Here is a 12,506-nt window from a genome sequence, read left to right on the forward strand (position 1 = left end):
GTAACAGTTTGCCAACAAACACAAGCTTTCTTCCTCTGTCTTCTAAATTTACTGGTTTCATTCCTGCAGTGATATAGAGCACAAACTTCTTAAGGTCCCCTCATTGTGAACATCCATCATTCAGAGCCATATCAAAGAACTCCTTCTGAGAGTGTAAGGGTTGAAGTGCTGAAAATTGATGGATCCTTAATTACCAAAGGAGTGAAAAATGAAGGCTGCTCCAACACTTCTTCAGGTGTATTTTTATTAGCAGTGGGTGTGCACCACCCACCTGTAAAAAATTGATTCAAATCTTTTGGAAACAGACATTTCTAAACAAGAATTGTATCTATATATAAGATAATGCATGTAAATGTACATTAGTTATTTCAGTGGCAGTGAGCTCCCATGTTTTAGAACATTTTACACTTATATAAGAAAGGCTTGGGCAGAAGTTCTGTAACACAGAACTAAGAAGTGCTTTTGCATAGGCATAAAATCCTTAATCCTGCACTGTATAAACATAAGATATCACCTGTGATAAATGCCCTTCCTGGGACATTTTCCTTATGCTGTTTTCCATGCATAATGGCACAAATCACACAATATATGAAAAGAAAAAGCAGTATTTTGCCTGATCAGTGTCTGTTTACAGTAATCAGAGAGAAAAAGTGAATTACTCTTATAATGACATTTTATAGCTTGTTTCCAATCAATAAGACAGTTATTTTGAAAGATTCACATAAGTTTAAAATCAATTATGAATGGAAAAGAAAATGAAAAAGGTGAATATTCCTGGCTTGAGATTTGTTCATTTGAGAGTTGTATTTTTTCCATCTTGCCAGACTCCTGTAAGTGATGCAGTCTGGGTGAGCTTGCAATAAACGCTTTTACAGAATTATTCCATCCTCAGGAATCAATCTGGCAACTTGAGCATATTTATTTCTAAAACACATCTACCATATTTTCTGTGAATACTAGATGTTAAGGATATTATTTTTAGTATAGCAGATGCTACCATTGTACCGTATACTACTACACTGCTGTGAAATACAGATCTTGCCACAAGCAACTTTTCTTCTTTTAAGGTATGAAAAATGTCTCTTTCAAAAATTTAACATACACAAAGAGCAAGAAAGTATTGAAAAAGATAAACAACAAAAACGTTACTACCTCACATTTTTGTGGATGAATTTGTCTCACAAACCAGAAAAATGTGGATAAGTTTGTCTCACAGACCCAACAGCACTCCAGAAGCTCTACCATTAAACACAACTCACATGTTGAGCAGTACAGGTATCATTCCCATGAAAACAAACTGGTTCCTGGTCTAGCATGACATTTTAAGTTTTAACATTATCCCTGACAATTCCCACAAATTTTGGTCAATGTAGCATCAAAATCCTCTCCCTCTGTAGCATTCTTACATTTCATATTTCAATGAGGAGTTAAAACAAATCCAGATGGGCTCTGTTCATCACAAATTAATAGCAATATTTTGATTTTGATTCAAATTTATAATTATTTTGCATCTTCCCAAAATAATTCCGTACTTTATAGATGGAAAAAATAATGCCCTAGCAAGTTCTGCTTCAGCAAAATGCACACTGGAGTCTTAAGGATCATCATCAACAAAGGAAAAAAATGCAAATTGAAGGACCAAATTTTTCAATATGCTTAGTGATAAGCCCAAAAATAAATCAAAAATGAGAAGTGAAATGTTGGAATGTCTTCTGATCTCTTTCTATTTGAGAATGTGCCTGAGCCCTCTACCTTATCAAGGTACTCCCTCCATTCACATTACTTGCCATGAGAATTAGCCAGAACTGCATGGCTGCAGGAGCTGCTGTTCAATAAAAATATCAAATATCAAAATACCCATAATGCAGCTTTAAGGTATGGCAAAATCAGAGTAATAAAACTTTGTCTGTTCACAGACATTTGAACGCATTGTTCATGCTCAGGCTTCTTCCTCTGCACAATCCTTCACAACCCCAGAGATAGACTGGGATAGAAAATTTCTGTCAGTTTAGTCTCCTGATACATGTTTTTCACTAAATTCTCTCCATATGCCTCTTAAAGGAACATATGAGCCATAAATCTGGCCTGAGTGGAAACATTTCTGTATTTTACTATGAAAATTTATATCACATTAACAACACAAACGTGCAATATTTATTCCTTTCCTGATTCCTGTTTGTACTCCTCATAATCTTTCAGCTGCTTTGGCATTAACCACTAAAATGCTAGACCAAGGACCATGGTAACAAAAAGCTAGAGCAAGGACCATGCCATGGAGCAACTGGGGCGAAGCAGAATTTATTCCATAACGTGCAAATGCATCCCTGACAGAATTTCCAGGGTGAACCGAGACCTCAAAGGATTTCCAACAATGTCAAAAGAGCACTTGTGTGCAGAAGACACACAGCACCTCCCTGTTTGGCAATGAGACACTAACCAGCTTTAGTTCTGATAAGATGCTTTACCTGAGGTATTCAATTACAGCCCTACCAGAGTGTGCTGAAGGAATATTTAAAGTCTGCTTTGCCCTTGACTCTTGATTCTGCATGTCAAAAACACTTAACTCAAACCCTTTTGGATTACCAATACTGCATTAAGTTCATTGACTCCTGCACCAGATTATCCAGGACCAGATGAACTGATATCACACACACAGATATTGATGCTGGTTTATTATTAGACAGAACCAGCACAGCTTTATAAACATTTTAATTTGGGGGGAGGAGGCGGGGTGGGCTGAGAGAGAATAAACAGCTCTCTCACACAACCTGCAGTCAAATATTTTATGGAACCCACCCTTGAAATTACTGTGAAAGTTCAGAAATTTAGTCAAATAGACAGACCCTCAAGAAAATGCTCTTATTTGAGAATTTCTAGTGCATGAAGCCACAGAACTGTCCACACTAATCTACAGCTCCCCTTACTGGGTCAGCTGCTGAATTGCATTCAAGCAGTGGCAAACAAATAATGTATGCCAAATATTTAGACTTAAAAAATGGACACCACAGCCCTGTGCTGCTGTGCACAAGCAGCCTCTGAGCTGGACACGCTGCTCAGGGATGGAGCTTCACCAGGGCAAGACAAATTTCAGACTCTGCAGTGCTGAAACTCAAGAGACAGCTCAGTCAAAACCCAGGAATATGCACCCATTTCCCTCTGCCTTCTAGGCTTCTCCCAACTTCCTTTATTATCACAGGGAATCCTCACTTTCCTTTCTTCTTACTCCCACTCTGAAAATGATCATTAGACTTTTATTCAAAATGGGGATGAAGGAGTCTCTGGTAACAAAAAAGCACAACCAGTCCTTGCTGGCTTACTTGAAATGCCACATTTTGTTCAGGCCACCTACAAAGAAAAATTTTGGGCTCTTTCACAGAAATGGGTATTGCTACCATTTTCCAAGTCCATGGGCTTTTTTTACTTCAATAAAATTGAAGTATCTCAGTAAATCTGACTCTACTTTACATCTGCCATCCGTTCTTCACACACACCCATAAACATACTTAGCATATTTTTCTTTCTTGAAACATCTTGACAGTTTTCATAGGAAAGGGTAAAGTACCCTTTATATCTCAGTCAACTGCTCTCTAACGCTACACCCACTACTCAGACAAATAATTACACAAATAATTCAACTCAATTCCTCATCCAAACACAGAGAACTCAGCAGCATCCAACCAAGTTCAGACAGAATTCCATCTACAGAAATACTTTTTCCTCCCTTGACCTCTCCAGATGCAATTTGCATTTTCAGCTAATTCAGAGTGTCTCTTATTCTTCTGTCTGGACAAGTTTATCTTCATTAGCTATTTTGACATGACTGGGATGATAAAACAGGTAATGCCTGGCTTGGAGTGGAAGTGCTGCTGCAGCTTTGACACAAATGTGAGAATATCCCTTATATTTGGATATGAACACAGACACAAGTGTACAAGGCACATTGCTACAAAAGTTTTGTAGAAAAATAAAAATCCTATCCAAGGAAAGTAAGACAACTGTGCCTTCTAATTACAATTTTTATCTGAACTTAGTGAAAGTTTGGAAGCATGATACATTTTTGTGGTTAAAACCAGTGAATAGGAAGTATAACTATGATTATTTTTGCCTGGATAAAAAGTATTCCTATATTTCTTCCACCTCAGTGATTTTGCATTCCTGTTATTACAATAATTGTTGCAACTGATTTCAAGAAAATAATACAAAAGCAAAAACAAAGCAAACATATGCAAGTCTCAAAACATACAAATAAAAATCTATTTTTTTCATGCCTCTGACACCCTTTTGACTATGTATTGACCATTTGTGAACCTTTTTCTCAGACTAAACCAATCAATAAATTGCTCATCCAGAATTTTTCACTCTTACAAAATTGATAATTCACAATAAAATAAGAAGATTATACTGCTATAAACTCACAGTGTGGATATCAACAAACCAGTAACACCAAATCACACTGGAACAATTAATACTAACTTAAGAATTATTACTGCCCCAAGCAAATTAAATACTTTCTAAATGTTTTGATAGTCAAAGGTAAATTTGACATATTTGTCAATTTTCAAAGGAGTCTGGACTGATTGGATTTAGGGGTCAGTCACTTTAAGGTCATTTTGAGACCACAGATTTGAAAGTGAAATTAAGAACAAGGAGAGTAATAACCAAAACCTCACAAACACACACAAAAAAAAAAAAGGTGACTGGTTGGCACAGGGATTTGTGCAGCTTGTGTGTCACCCACTGAAAGACATCCCAGTTACCAAACATCCTTTTTCTGACAAATAACCTTGACAGGTAGAGGTAAAGCACACAGACAATTTACTGCTATTACAAAGTTCTTCAAACTGAGTGCCAACACTCATCCTCTTCAAAATAAAGCAGGGAGCTCCAGGTCTCATGTTTCAAAGTATCAACAATTACAGAACACATTCCAAAATGCTAACAATAAATCTAAAACAAAAATCAATACTATTAATTTGTGAGATGGATGCTAAAAAAACCAAAGTTGCCACCGTTCAAAAGTGTTAAAACATAAACACAATGGAAATCATAAATGTGTTTTAAAACTCAATTTAAAAAATACTAAGTTTTTCTGATCTAAATTTAAGACCCTTGTTGCTTATTATTTTTATGAAAAAGGATCCAGTGTGTTAACAGACCTTTCTCTAGCCACAGAAACTGCTGGCATAATGCCCAAGGAATACAATAGCCACATGTTCACAATCTTTAATTATCCAATTAATGTAGAGTCATTTTAGCAATTAGTTCAGATGACCATATGCAACTTCTTACAAATAGCTCTTTCTTTCTATGACCAGAATGCCAAATGTACCACGAGGTGTTTTTCTAAAACATGTTATTTGAACAGGAGGAGGACTTCCAGAATTATCTGTGTTTAACATAATGTGACTTTTTCTGCTGGACTCTGTCTAGAATTTATTCAGCTCCTTACATAAGGCTGATTTCTGCAGATTTCTTCTTTCAAACCAAACTCTGTATTTTGTTATCTCCTGTGATGGTAAAACAGCACAGTCATGGCGAGGTGAAGCAGAGCTGTCAGTAACCAGCTGGGTTCAGCTTTGGGGGTTTCTCCAGAGCCCACCCTGGTATAACAGAGGTGTGGGCACTGCAAGGGCTCCATCTCCACTATTCCTGCAGCAGGAATGCCCAGCAGGGATGGCCCCAGGAGGGATGCTCTGCAGGGATGATGGCCCCGGGCAGGGATGTTCTGCTGGGATGCCCGGCAGGGATGGCCTTAGCAGGGGATGATGCCCCGTGCAGGGATGTTCTGTAGTGATGCCCCATGCAGGGATGATGCCCCGGGCAGCAGGGATGCTCTGCAGTGATACCCCATGCAGGGATGATGCCCCGGGCTCTGCAGTGATGCCCCAGCTGGGATGCCCGGTGCCGGCCAGCAGCGGGCACAGAAGGGGAAACAGGGGCAGCTCCACCTTCTGCAGCCGCACCACGACACGAGCCCGGTGCCCTCCGTGCCCCTCGGGGTGCCGAGGGCTGCCAGGTCACCCCGGAGGCACAGCCAGGGCACCGTGTCCCCGCCTGGACCCGCGCTGGGACGCAGCAGCAGCGCCGGGAGACAGCGCGGCTCCCCCGGCAGAGCCAGCCCTGCTGAGCCCCGCTCAAAGCCGGCCTTATCTCCGGCTCTGCAGCTCGGCTTACACTGGGCAGAAATGAACTCGGCGTGTCGATTACATTGCAGCCTCCCTGTTTGAAGCAGACGGCGCTGGTTATGGTTGGAGGGAAGAAATCGGCTCACACAGAACCTATGTGAAAATGAGCTTCCCTAGAAAGTTTATACACAGCACGTAAAAGCTTTTACTCCTTATATAAAGAATATCCCCACATTCCTTCTCCTTGCAGTAAGAAGTGCTGTATATGTGTTCATCTATTTAGGATCTGGTCCCAAATACAACTTGTCATTGCTCTGTTACAGACAACATAAAAACACCAACAAAAATAGGAACAGGCTCTGCCAGTCTCTGAGTTCAGTGCAACAGAATACAACAGAAAGCTAAAGATGAAAGCAGAATGTTTGCCTGAAATCATTACAAAATACTTTATTATCTGGACACCAAGGCATTAAGCATTAAACAAGTTCAGAGAAAACTATTTTCTGTCATGGTGTTTCTCTGAAGAAAATAGATGCTATTTTCTCCATATAAACCTCAAATTATAATCATTAGCATACAGGTAATTGTTGAGGAAGGGAAAGGGAACAGCAATTGCTGCATAAATACCTTGATTTTCTATTGTTTATACGACTGCATTTAGATGAAGGTATACATACAGAAAGACACACAGGTCTTTATTTCTCCTTAATTGGCTTCATTTCTCTCTAAGGACTCTTTTAATGTATAAAAACTGTAAGCATTTTAATGTAAAATTCATACCAACCTAAATGAATAGGTTAGCATTACATCTTTCTGTCACTATAATTTATGAATACCAAAACCATGGAATTACAAGGCACACTGTTGTAGATCATGTTTTTCATAATAAAGACGTTCTATTCCGCACCTTTTGTTCCACCCTTTGTTTTGCCTTACCTGCCCACGTTGCACAGGGCCTGTTTTACACTGGGGTTTTTTTTAGGAAAACAAAAGCAAATAGCTGAGCCCTGGTTTGTGATAAAAACTGGAACTTCCAACAGTTTCAGAGCTGTAACAGCCAGACTCGTTAAGGACCCTTTAATTACCCACTGGAGGAGCACAGCATCCTGAGGGGGATGCTGTGAGGGGCATTTCCTCTGACAACAAGGGGAGTTCCACCCAACCCCAAAAAGAGATGGGGCTGTCCTGAGGGATGGGAACTTTGGGGGATAAAGTGGCTTTTTAATTTGACGTCTACCTTACGATCTCAGACAAAAAGTAATAAATCTTTTAAACACTGCACCCATTTAGCACTAGATTCAGAGTCAGATTAAAATCCATCCCTCTGCTCTGATTAGGTTCCCTTAAGAGAATGGAAAGCAGTAGAAATGAGTGTGAGAATAACAGTGAAATGAGCGTGTTTAGGCCACATCAGTGAACTCCTGAATGCAGGTACACCAGGACAGTGAAAAATATTTCCCTTGATGGCAAAAGCTGCTACAGCTCAGTCTTTTGTGAAAAGTTTGTTTGAAGAACGAAGGGACAGAAAAGGAAAGTTTATAAGATTCTTCAAGATTACCCTGATTACTTCCCCCCTTTAAAACACAGAGTATATTGAGCCTCTTTAAAAAATTCATACAGTGGAATCATTCTATGCAACTGTAAGAAGCAAACTGTCAGACAACATTCCCAATTCAATATTATATTGTGCTTCAAGAAAAGATTTCCATATATTCTAGATTAAAAAAAGGTCTCATAAATAAATGATAATCCACAGCTTGCACTGAAAAATGAAAAATAATTTTCTGTTTGCATTTTACTCTGCAGAGTAAAATTTAATCTCTTTTAATATAGTTTTTGTATATACAGAGAAGTAAAAAGATGCAACCTTATGAAAATTGTTGATTTTTTTACAGGGTCAAAAATATTTCTATTGGTGTTTATCTAGAAATCTTACTTTTATGACCACTGCAATATATCACATATTGATAGGTTACACACATTATTTCCAAAAAATTATGGTAATGTTCATGTTTTTAAAGAGAAGGGAAAAAACAAAGGCTTTTAACATTAAGGAGCAAAGAGACAATGATGAAGAAAAGGGAAACTCCTCAGAGGTCACTACATCTGGCCACAGTTCAACAGAAATCTGTCAGTAATTTTATAGAATTTATTGTAACTAGTCATCAATATATTTTACATAAATCTAAAATAATATAAACATATACTATGAACATGTGCATATTTATAAATAAATTTACATTTTAAGTATGTGGTGGGTTCGTGATGCACAGAATATAAATTACATTGTACAAACTACCTGTACTTAAATTCATTGACCAGATTTGAAGTATATTGAGTTTCTTCTAGCTGACACAAGAAAACCAAATAAAATGCTGGTTCTCATAAAACAACTTTTTTTTAAATGCTGAACTTTTTTTTAAATTATTAAATACATTTCTCTTATAATGTTTAATTTTTCAGGGGGGAAAAAAGCACTATAGAATTCACACTAAACATTCTGTGTTTGGCTCTTTTGTAGAAAACAAGGTTAGAGCCACAATTCTGTCAGAGGCATCTGCCTCTCACTGGTGAGGTGGGAGTAACCTGGTTTAATTCCCTTCCCAGCCTGGGGGGATTGGAACACGGTGGCCGTGCAGGGGCTGAGGGCTGCTCACTCACTCCTCTCCTCCTGCAATTCCACTTTCTGTGAGTAATTAAAGTCTCGCTGCAGCAGGTGCCGAACCCCAGTGACCCACTTCCCAGGCAGCAGCACAACCGCCAGCCAGAAGGGTCATTCTCGCTCACTTTACCTCTCAATTAGTAGCTACTTCATACAAGATAAAACAGGAAAAAACGCAGCCCTGTTGCTAGAACGCTACTTTGGCACAGCCATTGAGAGGCTTTTCTGGGAGAGGCAGGCTGCAAGACAGAAATTGCGAGCTGGAGGGAGCAGCTAGGATGTAATTTGGTACTTGTTTTGGAGGGAATAACTGAATGTTCAGTGTGATGGAGAATGAAAGTGATTCCCTGCCCTGGTAGTAACCTGGGAGTATTTATCTAACAACCCACCTCTGATGTGGGAGCAGTTCTGGAGTCACTGAAAATATGGTGGTTCCTTCCACCCTAGAATAATTTACTTTTTCTTTAAAGGTATTCATTTGCTGTAAAAATATATTCACTTGCCATCAGTTACTTCTACCACTGCAAAAGAAGAGAGTTGCACTTTCCTGTAGAATTGCATTAACACTCCTTAGTCAGAGTAAGTACAGGCTGAGAAAGCTGCAAAAAGGTCCCCAAAACTCAGAAATTCTGTAATGACAATTGTCTGAGATTTGCCCCCATAAATTATTTTCAGTAAAATACACAGATAGGTTTATGTGTAGTTTAAACTGTGATTGTATTACATCAGCATTTATCTAACCTGGAACCACATCAAGAAAATAATTTTTTAATGAAATGTAATTAGCTCCTAACAGGATGCCATTGGTATGCAAATGTAGCAGCAATGTTCTTGTATTCAACTTGCACACAGCCATAAGAACATTTTCAAAATTCTGAGAATTATTTCTAAAATGACACAGAAATTCCACATTTTCAATGAGACTTCTCACTAATGGAATTACTCCAATCACTTTAGGAAGTGCTAATTTTGCTCCTCACTAGACACTTGATAAAAGTGCTGTATTTGGTCCCTGAGTTTGTATTTGGTCCCTAATCAGTGCAGCACTGTGAATGGCAGCCTTTCCTTTTCAAACACAGCAATTTCCAAAATTTGGCAAAGTGCATGTCATACTGATGCCTTTTAGCTTTTATATTTTTCATATTCTGAGCTGGTTTAGTGTTTGGGCCTGAGCTTCACATGAGGGATTGGTGAGCTCTCTGCACAGAGCAGGGAGACAAAACAATTCCTGCTCCAGCTGGGGACCAAGGACAAATGATCCAAATCTCAGCCCAAGAGCACAAACACCGTGGGCTGGAGAGACAAAAACAAGGATGGGACTTTGTGGGCTAAAGCTGGAATGGGATAATTAACTCCAATATGCAAATAGAGCAGAACTTATAAAAGTGAGAGACCCCATGACTGGTCATGTATTTTGGGACCATTTTGGTTCATCTTGGGTGCAGCCCTGGCTGGGCTCTCGTGCTGCCCAAGGTGGATCCATTGAGGCCTCCTAATAAAACCCTACTTTGATCTTCAGCTCCATCTAGTCTCTGTTCTAAGTCAGCCTTCACAAAGCTTGAATGCAAATTATTTCATAATTGCAGAATTCCTGCTCAGAGAAAGATGCAGAACAAAACCAACTATTCTACAAGAGAAGGAGCACCCCGGCCAACACAGGCACAGGGAAACTGCACAACTGCCAATGGCAGCAGCCAGCTGAGGCCACCAAAATTTTGTGTTTGCCCCCAATTCGTGGCACTCAGAAGTCCAGCCTGTTATTGCTGATACTGCACCAGGATGTGGGGAGTGACAGTGGATCCACCGGGAGGGAGAATCAGCAGAAAACCCAGCACATCTTTGTTCTTACCACCAGCTCCTCTCCCATCCCAACCCCAGCATCCTGCAGGTTTTCCCTCAGCCCAAATCCTCCTCTGTGCCTGTCACTGTGGGGAAGGAGGATGTGAATCCCAGCCCTGGGGTTTTGTGAACTCTGTGAGGCTTCCAGCAGGCTCTAACCAAACCTAAACAACTCCAAAAACATTTGGGAAGCGCTGCTGCAATGTCTACACACAGCTTGTTCTTTATAAAACTTGTATCAACACATACCTTGTTGATAAACACAGTTTGTTGGAAAATAAAAGGCGAAAACAAAAAAAAAGAAAAAAGGAGAAAAATCGTTGCTTATATAATGGATATGCCAAAGGCAAATATTTCAACTGCTTCTAATAAACATATCATGTTCCTGTTCAATCTTTCAAATTTCTAAAGCTGTGTGAGTCAAAAAAGCTGCAATGTCACTGGGCAAATTTTTAAGCAAAATTAAAATCTCCTTATAATTATTATTATAAAAATATAAAATAGTATTCAGAGATGTGACATCTTCTAATTCTCAGAAGCACCATTTTGTAATGCTTTCTCATCCCTAGCGATCCCCAACCTGCACAAAGATCCTGGTAAGTGACACATGCTGAAAATAAGGCACAAGAATCTCATTTTAGTGGCACATTCCAGATGAAGTGTCACCATATGGTCCAGCTTGGCTGGAGATCAGGAAAAGGTTCTTCCCCCAGAGGGTGGCTGAGCCCTGGAACAGATTCCCCTGGGAAGGAGGCACAGCCCCAAGCCTGACAAAGCTCAGGGAACATTTGGGAAATGCTCTCAGGAGTGTGGGGTGGGATTGTCCTCTCCAGGGCCAGGAGCTGCACTCAGCAATCCCTGTGGGTCCCTCCCAGATCAGGATGTTCTGGGTACCTGTGATTCTATGAATTTGGATTATTTTTCTGTCCCTGGAAGATAGAATTTTTCTTAACAGGAATAACAGCCTTTGGGGTTTTTTCCTTGCTAATAAAGAATGACAGTAACTAGATCTCAAGTGTAAACACAAGATTGTTTTTGACAGAGCTTATTTGAAATTGGCCCTCTATTTAAAGAATAAAAGCAATAGTGAAAGTTTATTATACACTTAGTGAAATTGGTATTTTACAATAATACCATTTGCCTATTTCTTTTTTACTTCTGAGAGCCTGACAGCTCACCTTCAGAAATGTGGAAACATTCCTTTTGAGGTGCAGTAAAATACAATCCATTTGCTATTTTTTGTAGCAGCAAAAACAAGATCTATACTGCGTGTTGACAGTGCTTCTCAAAAGGGGGTTTCTGACCATTACTTCAGGTTAAAAGGACTTGCCATGGAGCCATCTGGCTCGTGCATTAGAACCCACTTCAGAAAGCCACAAACACTGTGGAGCTCCTCTCTGCACTGTGCCCGGGCAGCACGCACCCCAGTGCAGCATGTAAATAAGACAGAGACTAATAACACCTTCAATCCTGCAAGCACAAAGGCTGCTGTCCTGTGTAACATAGCAACACACTTTCCATTACACCCTAAGATTAATAAGCCTCATGGAGACCTGGAAACTCTGACAGAAAACAAGGGCAATACGATGTTCATTTCTGTTTCATTAAACACGGGATGAGCTGATGGATCTCTCCACACTTTGTCACTCTGCTCTGCTAATGGCTCTTTGACATTATTATTCACCATGGGTGAGGTTGTGTAACCTCTGCTCACATTGGTGAGCAGCTACAAAAGTGGTCCCACTGGCAACTGCTGTAGAGAGGTTACCTGAAGCATATGGTGCTTCTCAGCCCACGTCAGAGTGGCTGAATCTGACCATAAAAAAGTGTTTGTGAAGGATTTTAGCAACGTGCAGATAGTTGGTGAAGGGCACCTGAGT

General features: G+C 39.8%; 1 protein-coding gene across 4 annotated transcripts in view; it reads right to left on the reverse strand.

Moving 5' to 3' along the window:
* The window catches only part of WWOX (WW domain containing oxidoreductase), a 476,614-nt gene that overhangs the window by 291,976 nt on the left and 172,132 nt on the right, over window positions 1–12,506 (reverse strand). The gene's annotated exons all lie outside the window — the stretch shown is intronic.

This window comes from Zonotrichia leucophrys, chromosome 11, assembly GCF_028769735.1.
Source record: "Zonotrichia leucophrys gambelii isolate GWCS_2022_RI chromosome 11, RI_Zleu_2.0, whole genome shotgun sequence".
NCBI classification, from domain to species: Eukaryota; Metazoa; Chordata; class Aves; order Passeriformes; family Passerellidae; genus Zonotrichia; species Zonotrichia leucophrys.